We start from the raw sequence: 17137 nt of genomic DNA, 5'->3' as shown, positions 1-17137 counted from the left end.
TCTCCCACTCCGGAAGGTTCCAGGATGGGTTCCCTGAGCTGCATAATGAAAATACAATAGACACAGAAGAACATTCAGTGAATGGACACAGAAAGTAGACAATGAGGGTGGCGGGGTGGGAGAGGGCAGAAATAAGAAAAATATATATACATAAAAAGAATTATGATAGGCAAGTATTTGAGACTAATAAGAAATATGCATATTTGAGGTGGTGTTATATATTAAAAATATTATCCAAGTCTCTTTTTATGTGTCAAATTTGACATAAAATAAATTCACTAAAAAATATCCTGGAGCTACCTGGATTCCCTGTCTAGACTTTTGGGAACCAGCAGTACAAGGATTTCTATTCTTGGTTTCTCATCAGCTCCCTGTCATCATTCCAACTTCCTGTTAAAATATAGGGTTTGGGTACCATGGGGTTTTTCTGTTCCTTGGGACCTAACATTGTTAAAGTGCCTAGTACTGTACCTGGCCCACAGTGGGTGTTCAGTAAGTAGTAGCTGCCATCACCACCACCGTCATCGTTGTGTTTGATGCTGATGGCAACCATGGCTTTTCCTTCTCTGTTTCCCTATACCCTGCAGCAAGGCAGCGTAATGGTTAAGAGGCTTTGGAGTCTAATAGCTGTGAGTTAAAGCCTTAACTCATCAGTTTGGGATGTGTGACCTTGGGCAAATTACTTCTATTTTTTGGGCCTTGTTTCATTATCTGTCCAATGAGGATGGCAAAATAAGCCTCCATGGAATTTTGGCCTCAGTGAGATAAGACTGTAAAATGTTGAATCCATCAAGTAAGCAAATAGTAAATGGCAGCAGTAGCAGCTGCTGTTTCCTACTATTATTATTATTTAGTCTTGTGCTTTAAGCACAGTAATATTTGTTGGCTCACCAAAGTCACTACAGAGAAAAACACTTGTTTTTCATCCTCAGGAAGGAACTTAGGGTGACTTGTGCCGGCATCAAGAGAGCAGCTTCAGCTGTGGCCCAGCAGCGGCAAACCCGTAAAGCAGATGAGGCACTGAAGGGGAGCTCATTTTGCTTGGAACCCGAACCAGCAAAAAAATGCTGGGCTCTCTCCCAGCCGCTCTGCTCTTCTGGGGGACTCTGGGCTGCCGTTCCTTGGTTGGCTTCATTCCTCACCTCAGGTTACGGCAGTGCCAGTAAGTTCAATAGGCCGATTATCAAATGCTTATTTGGAATCTCTTTTAGTCACTGTGCTTAACACTGACTTCCTAAATATGATCTATCAATGACTTTTTGCCTTAAGAAAAAAGCCATCCCCTCCTTGCACTCTACCTCACCCCACATGGAGGGGCAGAGGGAATGGAGGAGCCCTTGCGTCTTCTGCAGGTTTTACTTGCATCATCATTTGAAACCATGCAGGTGGGTGCGGAAGGAAGCGGGTAGGTCAGCGGGTTGGTGCTGGGCTGAGCTAGAGGGCGTTGAGTAGCACACACTTGATGGGGGGGAGGGGGCGGCAAGGAGGGAGGGGGTGTGGGGGCAGAGGGGAGCCTAGGTCCTCACCAAAATGTTTTCCCAAAACAGCACCCTTCCAGGCTAGAGGAGGGCAATCTTGGCCATTACTGTTCACATTTTTCCTGTACCCTTATCCCTGCAACAACTCCTTGCTAGCTATACCCAAGGGTTGGGAGAGTTTAATAAGAAAAAGAAAAAAGGCAGTGTGAGTTTTCCAATAGCTTGTAAGGATGGAGGACCTCCTACACCAACACAGGACACCCATTTCCCCCCGGAGTTTGAAGCTTGGGGAAAAGTCAGGACTTGGCCTCACAGTGGAGGTAGACTCAATGACCCCAATATTCTGGCAACCTCAAGACTTTAGGAGAGGGGCCAGAAGGTGGATGTTCCTCTGGCCCATCCACAACAAACAGTCAGTGACTGGTAGCTGGGGGACCAGGGCTACTCCTGCAATGAGGAGAGAGCACCAGAATAAATTGTTTTTTGACTTAATAGTCTATACTCCTAGAGACTGATACAGTTTTAGTTTCCCAAGGACTAACTATATTATGGAAATGGGGGAGAGAAGCCCCTGTTCCTCCTCCTTTGCCCACATTGCCGGTTAGAGGAGTAATGGCTACGGTGAGGAATTCTAGCTCCAGCCCTGCTTTTCATGTCTATGGCCCTTGATAAACACCTTGTTATTTTCATGTAAATACTTAACTATTTACGTTTTAATTCCTCACCACATAGCTAGAATTGGTTATTTGTTTTATACATTTTAATATGAGAAAAATAGGCAATCTTAGAAAATAAAATCTGCAGGTGGCCTGAGGCAGGATGGGTCGCTCTGTGGCGGTATCCTGGCTCCTCCACTGGCCTCAACGCACTGCTCTTCAGCAGGCTCTACAGGCTCCGTCTTCTCCGGTGGGGCGCTGGGCTCCCTGGGAGAATAATGCCAACAGCTTTTACTCTTGAAAGGAACAAGTTTTTTAACCCGTTTTAGAGAAGAAGTTTAAATTGTCCCCGATCATTCACACTGCATCCTTACTGAAAACCTCATCCTCATCTGAAGAGTCCTTGTCATGCAGCTTCTGTGCCGTGTTTTTCTTGCGTGTGGCATTGAGAGGCTTACCCCTAAGCCAAAGGGGCCGCCCTATCCAGAAAAATCCTTCCTAGAAAATAGAAAAGGAAGTATTAATAGTGCACATCTCCTGCTTTCTCTGGGCAGAGTACTGAATGCTCTTTAAGTTTACCTGACTCTCAGGTGTGCATTTCCTTTGCAGCGGAAATCAAACAAAGCCCCTCAGGGGAAAACCCACACACACACAGAGGACGATTAGTGGTTCACGTTGTTTTCCATGTCTCTCACTACAGACATCTCTTGTGTCGGCAGCACTAAATGCTTACCTTGGCCCATAAATCACAACTAGCAAAATCACCAAAGATTTTGGATTTTGTAAACAATTCCCATGCATGCGGGGCTTCCAGGAGCTTTCTGTGTCCATCTAAATGGCCCCCTAATGTTTTGGGGGACACCTCTGCATGTGGCTGGGCATGGAGTATAGGCAGGATTTTCAGCCTCACTCACCCACTTGGCAGAGGCCCTTGTGCAGTGAAGAAACTGCACAGCCACACTGGGCCACCCTCTCTCGGGATATTTTACATCAGTTTCCATCAGACGTAGTCTCTCATGCATCATGTGCTAGAGGGTAGGAAATGAGTGGAGAAGAAGCTTCTTTATCCTACAGGCTGAATCACACCAAGTTCAAAGCCTTAGTCTAGCTAGCAAAGTTACCTAGCTCCCTGATTTTCACACCGCAGGTTGTCACTGACAATCAGTATAAGGTCAGGGCTGGCCTTAAAAAAGCACAACCAAACCAAACAAAAAGAAGCTGAAAAAAACAGAAAATATCAGATTGTGGAATAGGTTTGCTTTAAAAACTGTCTATCTAAGTATATGTGTACTGAGTTGTGACATAAAACGTTTGCTCATGGCCCGAGCACTGTAAAATCAATGGAGAAGTGGGCAAAGGGAAAAGAACCACCCTCTTTCTGACACTCCTTAGTGGTATGACCATGGGGGAAGATATTTTCCCTTTCTCTGTCTCCATTTCCTTATAAAAGGGAGAGACACAAGCTGCTATCTAGGGTCTCTCCTAATGAAAATTCAGTGAGGTTTGAATAAAGGGGATGAGTAGGGGCTTGAAAACTAGTAGGATGAGAAGGGAAGTTTCTGGCCACATTACAGGAAGGACTCGTATAGTTTTCCTTCCATCAGCCTTGAATGAGACTGGTCCCTGACCTCCAAGCCGTGTGGTCTTCCCTGTGCCTCTCCCAGAGACTCCAGAAAGGCCTCTGGCCAGCCTGATGCCCACCAGCAGCAGGAAGAGATGGGCTCAGCTCAAACCTCTCCTCCCCAACCCTTTCCTTCAAGGACTGATGACAGCAGGTGCATCCATGCCGGGCCCTTCTGAATCAGCTTTGGCTGAGGAGCCAATTTTCTAGAGCCAGACAAAGCAGTAGGATAAGTATTTTTACACCTATGACAGTTTCCACACTAAAAAATGAGGAAATCAAAATATATGAGCTCTAGGTTCTTCTCTAGTTTAAAAATTCTATGTTAAAATTTCCAGGCTAATATTTACCTTGGGCCTTTTTCTTCATCTTCTTCTGATGCTGCTCTATGAGAATAAACCTGTTTTGGAAGAAAACATAATCATGATTATCTATCATAATAACCATTCTTTCCAAACCTTTATTCATTCCTTTTATTTATCCTAAGTCTTATCTTCCCAGCTAGATGACAACTTTTTTTCCAGGACAGGGATACTAGCTAGTTTCATAGTTCTTTGGCTCTTCCACAATACCTAGTTTAGGATCTTGAATGCAGGTGGCACTTAATATGTTTTACTGTTTTAGATAACATGCAACATGTAATTCCTAATAAAAACTCATAGAAGTAGCAAAAGAGGGAAACATTCGTAACGTGGTATGGCAGTTTAAGATTATTTATGAATTCAAAAAAGGGAGATTATGTTTGTAAACTGGTCTGTTCCTCTGGGTGTGATCCCCTTTGCTTGTATTAGATTCAGCTGAGATGTCTTTGATTAAAGTATGTTAAGATTAGGGCTTTGATTTCACCATGTCAGTAGAGTTTGATTCAGGGTTGAGTCCCCACCCCCTTGGTGTGCTATATAAACAGATACTCAGTCAAGAAGACACACAGAAGAAGACAAGGAAGAGGAAAGAATTTGGTCATTTTGATCTTGCCATGTGATAGAAAGAAGAAGGCTTAAACAGCTAAAGCCCCAGGAAGAGAGAAGAGCCCTATGCCAACCTGTAGCTGAGAGAGAGGAAGGCTGAACCCTTGCAGTGATCAGCAACAATCTTGCTTCAACACGTGGCAACTGACTGGTGAGAAAGGAACCTTGAGTTGGATTCTTTAGGGCCTTGTAACTTTAAGTTTCTACTCCAAATAAATACCCTTTATAAAAGCCAACATATTTCTGGTACTTTGCATCAGCACCCCCTTGTCAGACTAATGTACTTGATAAAAGTTTCAAAGTCAGAAAGGAGAGAAGGATGTCTGTTATTATTGTTACTATTAGACACTGTTTAGGAGCACCATCAATAATGCAACAAGAAAAACATTAGTACCACCCATGGGGTAAGAAAAATAAATGGAGTAAAAGCATTAGAAAGGAAGAGGCAAAATTATCATTATTTCCATATGAAAAGATGATGACTAACCTAAAAAGCACAAAAGAATCAACCAAATTTTTATTGGAAGTAATCAGAGAATTCAGTAAGGTAGCTGGATATATCAAAAGATCAGCCCACAAACCTCAGTAGCTTTTCTTACAATTAGAAAATGTAATGGAAGTAAGATCCCATTCACGGTAGCAATAAAAATGTATAAAGTACTTAGAAATAAACTGAACAAAAGATGTGTGAACTCAGCAGTAAAACTTCAGAATGACAGTAAGCACGGATTACATGGTGTGAGATGCCATGTTTCTAGAAAGGAAATTTTAATTCCATTCCAATTCCAACACATAGAGAAAATGTTCAAAAACGGCTATGAAAAGTGTGAAAAAGAAGATCAAAGAGGAGGAGCGTGCCCTACCAAATATCAAACTATGTTATAAAACAACTGGTATTAAGTAGGGTAATTCTGTTACTGGAACAGGACTGTCAAGAAAAATGTGTTATTTTAGATCAGTGAGGAAAGAATTAACCATTCAATAAGAGATTTTAAAACAACTGGATATTCATGTGGGGGGAAAGGGGAGTTAGGTTTCCTATCTCAACCACACCCAAACCAACCAAATAAAACAAATTATAGATGGATTAAAAAATATAAATAAAAATACACTGTTACATAAGTATCAGAAGAAAATATAGGAAACTAGTTTTATTCCATGGAGTAGCAAAGTCCTCCCTAACAAGACCCACACCCCATAAGCCATGAGGAGAGGACAGACAGATGGGAGTACGTGAACACACCTCCTACCCGTTGTAGCCTCTGCTTCATTTCCCACTGGATTTTTTTTGGGGGGGGGATGTCTTTTCTTGTTGTTTTATAAAGATGTTTTCATATTAAATATATTATATTATACTATGTCATTGTATGTCAATATTTCAACTATTTCCCACTTGTTTTTGTCTTTAAGGAGGCAAAACAGAGCAGTGGTACGAAGGAGCCCAGGCTTTATGGGCAATGACTCTGGTTCTGCTTTTGGTTTTGCCACTGGAGCCTAAACCGATCTCTTTCATATGTACAAGAAGGATAACAACATTTTCCTTGCAGGCTGGTTTTGAGGATTAAGTTAAGCTCTTAGTCCAGTGTTTGGCATAAATAAGAGGTAAATTTGCTGATGGTGTCAAAGACAAGGTGATCAAATCTATCAAGCCATGGCATCAGGCTTAGAAAGCTCTTTCTCACCACAAGATTATAAAAAGTATTGCTTCTATTTTCTTCTAATGCTTTTATGGTATCTTTTTTATGTTTATGGAAATATGTTTGTTTAAGATGAGAAATACAGATCTACCATTATTTTCCCCCAAATAGTTAGGCAGCTGTTCTATAAACATTCATTCATTTCCCCCCACTGTCAGAATATTAGGAGGTACCATTTCAAAACTCTTAGGAATGCATGGCTCTGTCTATTGCAGACTTTGTATGCTACTTCATATAAATATTAGGTTGTATTATCTTCCATTGTGGAACTGATATAATGCCTTAGCTCTCTTCCTTTGAGACACTATATGGTTCCTGTCCTCAAAAAGCTTATAATCTAAGTGGGGAAAAGGAAATAATGAAAGCATATAAAGAAATACAAATATAAGGTTAAACTACCTATGGAAATCAAAAGCAGCATAGTATTTTATAGAAATGAAAGGTCGTGTGCCAGCTGGAGAAGAGGAAGTTACTGTCTGGGCAATGGCCAGTGATTGACTGTCTCCCTAGAGGCCTTGCCAAGCTAACCCCATACTGGGCCCCAGCCTCCCAGACTCAGAAATCAGACTCTTTTCCTTACCAAAAGAGAACTCACTTCTTCCTGATGGACAGTCTCACCTTATCAATATCACAGGACTGAACAAAAATCAGAATGTCAGATTATGACTTGACAGTATTCAAGATGCCAATACATCTATTCCACAGACAGAACATCTATGCCTACACCATCAGGGAGTTATCTAGCGGCCTACGTGGCACACAATGCCACAGTCAGAAGGCCACTTGGTGAGCAAAGAATCACAACAGAAGGAATCAGCTGATTGCGGCGTTCAGTGGAAAGGACTGAGGTTTCTAGATCCACGCATCTGCCCCACAGGCACAGCCTCCTGTGGGCCCGAGATGCCCCATCTGCTGCTGGCAGCTCCTTCACTCTTGGGCAATATTAGGATGGGCAGTGCGCACGCTGGCCTCTTCCTTCCCTTTCTACTCTTTTACAGAAACTTCCTGCCAATAGACATACTTTTGTTTAGATATATTAATACATTCAGCCAGGTTTTGACTGACCAGGCAGCCGTCTGGTTCTTATGAATCTGTCTGCTCCATCATGTGTTCTGTCTTGGTTAGCCACACTTTTAAAAACTGTTTACCACATTGTTAAGTTCTCAAGGAGGGGGAATGCCTTGCTATGGCTGCCAAGACCTGGCAACAGATCTCAGAGATGGACTAAGACCAGGAGTATTCAGGGAAGGCTTCACGGGGAAAGATGGACTTGAGTTGGCTTTTGTCAGCTTGATAGGACTTTGACAGACAGGGTGAATTAAAGGAATTTTAGATGGGCAAAAGGACAGATGGAATGGGCACGGTGTGCCTGGGGTATGCTGAGGAGCTGCTTTGGCTGGCGTGGAGGGTAGCCATCACATTGGAAAAGGCAAACAGGGTAAAATAGGTTGGATTGGTATGGTAGGGTCAAGATTGTCAGTTTATTGAATCAGACTTGTGATATGCTAGTACCCACCTATTGGGAAAATTAATAAACCCTTGTATAATTGAACAGAAGGAATAGGCTACATGCAGTAGAGTAGCCTGATGCATGAATTTAGTGGCAACATTTTAACATAACCTATTTAGACAATGCCTTACACACTGGAGAAGAAAGATGCTAAATAAATCTAACAGATCTACAAGATAACACTTTCAGGGCAACAGATGTGGCTCAAGCAGTTGGGCTCCCGTTTACCATATAGGAAGTCCAGGGTTTGATGCCCAGGGCCTCCTGGTGAAGGCAGGCTGGCCCACACAGCAAGCTGGCCCATGTGGAGTGCCAGCCCACATGGGTGTGCCACCGTGTGCAGGAATGCCAGCCCACATGGGAGCGCCACCCTGGGCAGGAATGCTGCCCCACGCAGCAGTGCCAGCTGATGTGGAGAGCTGGCACAGCAAGATGATGCAACAAGAGACACAGAGCAGAGACAATAAGAGGTGTAGCAGAACAGGGAGCTGAGGTGGTACAAGACAATGATCACCTCTCTCCCACTACGGAAGGTCCCAGGATCAGTTCCCAGAGCCGCCCAGTGAGAATACAAGCAGACATAGAAGAACACGCAGCAAATGGGTACAGAGAGCAGGCAACTGGGGGGAAGGGGGGACAGAAATAAATAAGTCTTTTTTTAAAAAAAAGATAACACTTTCATCCTTTTACTGTGTCTTATCTCCCCAGCCTGACTGATAGCTCCATGAAAGCAGAGATTATATTGCCTCTCATTGTTTCCCCCAACAAGGAAATGAACCAGTGATAGAATAAAAGTGATTGTGAGTTCATCAGTAAGCTGACAGTTTTGGGTTGAAGAAATTTTGCTATCATGTCAACTCTGGCCTTCCTAAACTTAACTTCTCAAAGTAGTCTTACAGCTTGTTATCTTGGTTTTAATTCCACAGAGATCTCCTGGGAGTAGGATTCCTTCCTGTAAAAATTACTGGAATATACTTTGCAATAAATGAACAAAGTGTACCTCAGTCCTAATGACTGAAGAGGAATGCCAAGTAGTAGTAGCAGGTGGGACAGTGGCTTTGATTTTTTAGTTTGTGGGTTCTGAATCTGTTATAAAGACAGGATGTAATCCAGATACCTGAATTAATTGTCCTTATCTCAATGAGACAGAAAATGATAATCAAAATCATCACTACCACAGTAACGGATATTGCCAAGATGAGTTTGTTGTTATAGCCATATCCTGGAACTTCTTTTGTGGGCTGAAAAAAAGGGAAGAACAATTTAAAAACAACAACAAAGCAATGGAAAAGACGAAAGCTATCTATTTAGCATCAAAACCCCATTCTTCCACGTGAATCTAATTTACAGGTTTTTAAAGACCATACCAAATCAAATGTGTTAAGCAATATTATTGAGCACTCTTCTATAATTTGTTTGTGTTTTGGGTGCTCTTCTCATCCACCCTAGGAATAGTGGCACCATTCTGTAAATGAGCAAAGCGGTAGGATCACTGTCGGTCAAAGTTACATAGCCGAGACAAGCATGAAAGAGGAGCCTCTGGGCTTCCTGCTTGGGTGCTCCAATGGCATAACCTAAACTCTGATGGAAAAGTCTAGGACTCATGCTTCTGGACTTATCCTCACCTCACTTAATCTTTGCCCTTTTTGTTCACTCTGGACTTCTGTGCTCTCATAGATATAGTTCTCAGTTTTCCATTGGTCTGTAACCCAGTCTGCCTTAGACACCTTTACTTCTTGTTGTTCACTGAGAAGCTTCATCAGAAGGCCTGATCTGGAGATGAGCTTTGCACAGGCCAGTTACACGTGGCGCTCAGAGCAGTCCATTTTCAAAGTCTGGTTAACATGAGAAATGAGCTTTCTCACATCATTGTTGGGGATGAGAGACTGTAGTTGTTGGTTTAGCTGAGTTTCAAATTTATCACCTGAGGAGAAATGAAGTGGAAGAGTGGAGCCCTTGGCCTTGGGGGGTAAGTCCGTGCCAAGGTGTGTTTCATTGTGTTTCATTGGTTCGTTTAACAGTTAGCATTAAGTTGTCTACAGTCACAGCAGAATTTGCAGTGCTAGAATTCCTAAAGGCAGGGGTTATAGAGGCAGTCTTTGGTATCACAGTCGTATTTTCTGCAGAAGTGTTTTCTACAGAAATATTTCCTGCAAAAGTGCTTTTTTGCAGTAACTGTTTCTTTAGCAATGTTTTCTGTAGGAGATTTTGAAAGACCAAATACTTCTGAAAAAGGATTTTCCTGAGAATTTCGTTCTCCTGAAGATGAAAAAACCTCTCCTGAAGGGGAATTTATGAGGCTTCTCATTGCAGAGAAAGGAGGTCTCTTTCCAAGCATTAGTCTATTGAAGGAACCTTCCTTTCTGAGCTTTTGACTTGGTCTGGCCTTGAGTGTTTTGTGGATTACACGAGAGCGAGCTTTATGAAAGAGGTAATTTTTTTCTGGAATATGAGATTGGTTTAGGAGACTTCATGTGTTTAACTCTAGCTTTTGCATCTTCTAAAACAAAAATGGTGTAGGCTAAGTCTTTCAATTTGTTTCTAACTTCAGGTGGGGCTCGTAGAGGGATGGTGGTAGAAGGCCTGCCCTTTGAGTATTGTTTCAAGAAAGAGGAGACTGCTGCCTTATGGTTCTTTATAAATGAAGGCTCAGTGTGGAAGGAGTTTCCCACCAATTTCCTTGGCCTCCGCACCATGTGAAACTGCTCCAGTTCCCTTGGGGTGGGCTTCCTGGGCATTCTTTCTTTGGTGATATTCTCCACAATGCCTGGGCACCCTGTTTCCTCCTGATGCTCTGGTCTCCCATTTCTTTGAAGTGCCTTTTCTGGATGCCTCTTGGTCCCTCGATGACTCTGTTCACTCTCAACAGCCTTTTTCCTACACTTGCTTTCTGAATCTTCACCAGACTGTTTTCCCATGTATGGGCAGTTTCCAATCTCTTTTGAAAGATCTGGCATTTAAATTTGGTACCTAATAAGTTGGAATGCATATGCATGGCAGTTTTTTCTTTCTTTTTCACCTCATCAGTTTTTTCTTGAATTTCTGCATCTAACAAACTTTCCAGAAAATAGAGTTTCCTTAATTTATTTTTGTAAATAGTGTTGTTGGGTGCATTCTTAAGAGGGAGGTTCCTTGTGTTGTTTGTCAAATGATTCAGGGGATTATCTCCCTCTTGCATATTTGACAAAAGCAGCTTAATGAGTGGTAATAATGTTGATTCTACATCTTCCAGACTTCCCTCTGAGAAATAAGGCAATATGGAATTCAGTGTACTAATAACATCACTGTCATCATTGAAGTCCAGCTGTTTGTTCGTGGAAGCTGACAGACTGATGCCATTTTTGTCTGAGGATGCTTGCTCGGGCTCAATGGTCAGTTCAGTACTGGTATTCTTCTTCCAGGCTCGCAAAGCCTTCATGAAGGCTCCTTCTGCATCCACTAGAGATGCTTCCTCATCTGCCAAAAAAGAAGACACTGCTTTTGATAACAAAAGACGGAACAGACAGCTCTTTGTCAGGCCACATATTGGGATATGTATTGTCCTAGTCAAGTAAATTAGAAGTCAACAAACATTTGAGTACCATATAGAGAGGAGAGAAATAAACCCAAACTTAAACCTATGACTGGCAACAACATAAGGCGAAAAAGATAACTTTTGAAGAAGTAGTTACCAACTCAGAACATTCTATAATATGAAATACAGTAACTATATTTAGGATTATTCTATCGGTCTCCAAGGGCTAACTGCCCAAGGCTCAATAAAAGCCTTGAGCTGGGAGAAAAATACTGCCCCAGTCAGCTCCACCCTCTACAGATCTGCTTGTCTCCTCTTGTTCATATATACCTCAGATGAGGAGGGAGGGGAAGGCTTTTTCTCCCACCTCCTCAGTGTACTCACATTCTTGCTGCCATCATAAATGACCACTAGGAAAGTCAAATCTCTGAGGGGAGCAAGCGTGGAGCTGCTGAAGCAGAGCCCCCTTCCTCCCCACCACAGGACCTCATTGGACATGCCCTTCTCCACCGACTCACCCAACTCCCTCCTTTGGTCTCTACTCCCATTTATTTTAGCCCTCATGACAGAGGGCTCTACACAGATAAAAACACTATGTCCTCTCTGGTTGTCTCCTTAGATTTGGGCAGGGATCTGGGAGTGTAGGTTAAGAGATTTTTTTAAAAAAGAGATTTAAAATTTTCCAGATTGCATGCCTATGTGGAATGTTCAACAAATCTATGGAATAATAGAGATTTCTGGATAAACACTTCTTGAGGTCATGAAATGCAGAAGGAAAAAAAAAAGCAACTTTTTTTGGATGCCTACATTGCTTTTAGCTCATTTCTAATATTTCCAGCTCTACTTGGGGGATCATATAAAGCTTTTATCCGTCAGACAGTCAAATGTACTATTGTGCAGATAGGTTTCTTTTCCAGAAGAATTAAAAGTACTTTTGGTGGCGATGCAAGCCAAAGAAAGTGAGGAGCATGGGAAAGGAGGAGCATGGGCTTAGAGAGAGAACCACATTGTAGACAGGAAACCTGGACCTTAGGCTGCAACACTTAACACCTTTGATCTTGTTTTCCCCCATCTGTAAAAGGAGATTAACAATGCCTGCACTGCCACCTCTGGAGGAGAAGGGAATCATTGATGGAATATGTTTTTAAAAAATAAGCAACACTGTCTTTATATAAGTAGCAAAGCGTCATTATTTATTATTTGCCCCTGATCACTGTTAGAGACCTGTATTCAAGCTATCTGGACATTAAGGAAGTCATGTTTTGGAAGTCTTGAAGTTAATGCCAATAATCCTTATATAAAGAAAAATAGTTAAATGCACCTGAGTGCTGTGTGAATAGAAAAGCTTGAGATGCAGAGCAAGTTCAGAGTTGGACACTCTAGGAATGGAAGGACCTTCCCATCCATTACAAAAGTTGGTTAAGAGACGAGAAACTCTTAAGTTCCAAATAAAACTTTTATAAAGCAGCATCACTTGTTCTCTTTTATAAAATTGCAAAAACAAAACAAACCAAAAAACAACAAAAATGCATCTACACCTCTCCTATAAGGCAATGGGTACTTGAGACATAATGCATATGAAATCATTTTACAAACTGTAATACACAATATGAATAGGTTATCATTTTGGGGCAAGGCACCAAACAGAGAGCATGGTATGCAGTATGTGACCTATTGTTAATTTGTTTCCCCTTCCTAATATTTTCTCTTGTTCCTTTATGTATGTGCATTAGTTACATTTTTAGTTTACTCTCAACCAGCCTGGGAATACGACCTTCAGAAAGAGTAATTTTACAAATTGAAGAAGTTGAGCTCTGAATGTTTGATTGAATAAATATAAAGCATTTACATCCTTAGTTTAAAAATTTGTCATTAGGCAATTCAGACTCACCACAACGTGTTGTATTTGTCACACATTCACTGTCACAACGCAGCTTGACTGTCTTGCAGATAACCTCTATATTATTTTTAAATTGGCAGAGGCAACAGGACATATGACTCAGTAAAATCCTATAAACAGAAACAAGGAGAATTAAACTAATGGTAAAGGGGTTCCTTGAGTAGGGAGAAGTGGCAGGCCACGGCCACAGGGCTGGGCAAGAAGGGGTTCTTGGGCATATGGCCTGGAGAGTTGGGGGGAAGAGTTGGTAAATTGCTGATCTTAAATATGTGGTAAATAAATAGGAAGGAGGACAGCACAACAGAAGGGTAGAATGGCAGGGGGACTGCGACAGCTAGAAGAGGGGAGGTAAGGACTAGAATTGGGCTTATAATGATCTGTAGTTTAATTTAGAAGTATTTCTTTTCAGTCTAAAAGTCTCACTGTGGGATGAGAGTACACAGGAAAGGGTGGACATCAACTGGAGTCCCTTTTTAAATTCCTTCTGGAGTCCCTTTTTAAATTCCTGGTTGTGAGGGGTAAATATGGAAAATATTATGGGCATACAAATCAGTTTAGCTTACCTTAACATACATTATGTGACTAAACAATAACAGAGATAACAGAGATCTCAGTGGCCAAATCTGGACAATTTAAGCATTTGAAAGAATAGTGATGATATTATGGTATAACATAAAGAAGAATCCATGAATTCATAATGATATCCAGAAAAGGGAAGAATGCCAGTGAATAAACAAACATACAAGGAATACTTCAACACAGACTAACAGAGACTGGATTTAACCTCCCACTTGAAGCACTTAAAAAAAAACACACAGAATATGTGAAACAATGGTTTTCATGGCATTGGACATCAGGCAATGAAGAATAGCAATTCTCAAGAGATAGGAAATAAAGGAAGTGAGCCCTGTGATTGCCCTAGTTTAATGCTTTGAGAGAGTTTCCAGGCCAGGGTGCATGAAGGAGAAAGTCTGGTAGAGACTAGTGTACTCCCTGATTGAGGAAATGGAGCCAATAGTCCAGGAAAACTAGAGCGACTAGAGTTTGCAATGTAGAGTACTAGAGAGAAAAAAGCCGCACAGAGAAAGAACTCTGGAGATACGTAGAGGGATCTCTTAAATATTCGGTGACATACTGATCAGAGCATGTGTGCGATAAAGCTACTGGAGGCCAGGAAAAGAAGCACCCAAAAGGACTAGAGAAAAGAGTAACTGGATATCATGCAAGCCCAACTGGAAAACCTCATGATTCATGGCATAGTGGGTACTCAGAAAGATCTTGCCTCTTTTGAAGGGAATAATGAGTTCTAGACTAAAGGCTACTCTGTGGCCCCACCTAACAAATCTTAAAAGCTAGATCTGAAAATAAAAAATAAAAAATAAATTTAAAAAGCTAGATGTGAAAGGATAAAATTGTTTCCAGGTATCTTAACTTCACCCAAGACAAAGCTCGAGTATATTTATAAGAATATAAAAGATGTAGAGCACCCAACATCTGGCATCAAATAAAGAATTATCAGGTATGCAAAGAAGTAGGTAAATATGGCCTATAATTTGGAGAAAAAGCAATCAATCAAAACCAATATAAAACTGACACAAATGTTAAAATTAGCAGGCAAGTACATAAAACAGTTATGGTAATGATAGTCCATATGTTAAAAAATCTAGACTATAGATTGAACTTGTTAAACAGAGGCATCAGGGATATAAAACAGACCCAAACTGAACTTCTGCTTTTAGATAAATCCATATTATTGAAATACATTCATAAAGCATACAATCCATCCAAAGGGTACAATCAATGGTATGTGGCATAATCACATAATTGTGCATTCATCACTTCAGTCATTATTAGAGCATTTTCATTATTCCAATAATAATAACAAACAAAAAACAGATAAACCAAAACTCATCCCCTCTCAATCTCTTTATGCTTCTCCTGCTTTAAACAGCTGCTATTCTGTTTCTGTCTCACTAGCTTATTTGTTTATATTTTGTATTGATGGAGTCAAGCAATATGTATTACCTTGTATCCAATTTCTTTCCCTTAGTAAATTTCCTTTTTTTTTTTTAACCCTTACTGAAAGGTTATTAATATATTACTATATACTACTTCCACAGTTTGCTTTGGTTGTATTTTTGCCTGATATTAACATCTTGTAACATTAACATACTTTTGTTCAGCTTCAAAGAAAAACAGTCTTATATATGGAATATTACCCATATTCATATTTCACATGAGTTTTCATTATGCTATACAGTCCCATGTCATATTTTTTAGCTTTCCTTCTAGTAATATACATGACTTTAGACTTTCACTTTCAACCACTCTCATACCCATAAAATAGCACTGCTAGTTACAAACACTATGACGAGTTTTCACTTTTTCTATTCCTTTCCAATGATTAACAACCTTTTTTTTTTTTTTACCATTTCTGCACAGATTGACTCTCAGCTTTCCATTCTCTAACCTCATTCGATTTTCTGGTGACCTATATTCTAGTTATTAAAACAGACCTAAAATGAACTTTTAGAAATTAAAAACTACAATGTCTAAATGAAAACTACATGGGATAGGATTAATGACAGATTAGCTATTACAGAAGAAAAGATCAGTGAACTTGAAGGCATAGCAATTACAAACTATCCAAAATGAAAAACAAAGAGAAACAAAGCAAGAGTAAAAAAATAAACAAACAATATTTATTCTGTTGTTATACAACAACTTCAAGAGCCTAACATGTATGTACCTGAAGCCTGTGAAGGAGAGAACACATAAGAATATTTGAAAAAATAATAACCAAAAATTTTCCAAATTTGATTAAAACTATAAACCCACAAATCCAAGAAAGCACAATGAACTCTAAGCATAAGAAACATGAACAAAACTACACCAGGTCACATCACAATCAAATTGCTCAAAACCAGCAATAAAGAGAACCCCTTAAAAAGCAGTCAGAGGAGGGGGTAAAAGATACGCTATGTACAAAGTAGCAAAGATAAGGATGACAGTAGATTTCTTGATGGAAATAATGCAAGCCAAAACTCTGGAGCAACATCTGTAAAATACTAAATGGGTGGGTAGGAGGGAGGACAAAAACAAAAAACAAACTATTATTGTAGAATTCTAGACGAGAGAAAATACCTTTCAAAAACATAGGCAAAATAACAACAACAAAAACACCAGAAAAAAAGAAACAAACAAAGAAAAACTAAAAACAAAGGCAAAATAAAGACTGTTTCAGACATACACAAGCTGAAAGAACTCATCACTAGCAAACCTGCACTGTAAGAAATGTTGAAGGAAGTACTTTAGGAAGAAGGAAATGATATCAGATGGCAATATAGATCTACAGAAAAGAATGAACACATCGGAAATGCTAGCTACATAGGTAAATAAATATACAAGACTTTTTTCTTATTTGAATGGCCTTGAAAGTTAATTGATTAGTCCCCACCCAACAAGGGGGTAAGGACACAACATCCTACTGATGTGGCCCAATCAAAGCCTTAATCATTATGTAATAAAGTAAAAGTGAAACCTCTGAATCCACTATAATTTAATATGCCCAGAAGAACAGACCAGTTTACAAACATAATCCAATATCTATTTTTGGAATTCATAAACAAAATCAAACTGCTACATGAATGTACAACATTGTGATTACACAAAAAGTCATTGATTATACACTTTGGATAGATTGTATGCTATGTGAAGATATCTCAATAAAACTGCTTTAGTATAAATAAATATGTAAGAAGAGCAAGGAATAGAAGCTATGTACAGAAGCAGA

The 17137-nt window shown here is 40.3% G+C and overlaps 1 pseudogene; it reads right to left on the bottom strand.

Annotated features, from left to right (window-relative positions):
* Positions 1-2220: 2220 nt before the first annotated feature.
* LOC105746791 (leucine-rich repeat-containing protein 37A3-like) overlaps positions 2221-17137 on the bottom strand; it is a 49757-nt pseudogene continuing 34840 nt past the window's right edge.

Source organism: Dasypus novemcinctus, chromosome 21, assembly GCF_030445035.2.
Source record: "Dasypus novemcinctus isolate mDasNov1 chromosome 21, mDasNov1.1.hap2, whole genome shotgun sequence".
Lineage (NCBI taxonomy): Eukaryota > Metazoa > Chordata > Mammalia > Cingulata > Dasypodidae > Dasypus > Dasypus novemcinctus.
The sequence above is the reverse complement of the archived record's forward strand: the minus strand, read 5'-3'. Positions and strand labels throughout refer to the sequence as shown.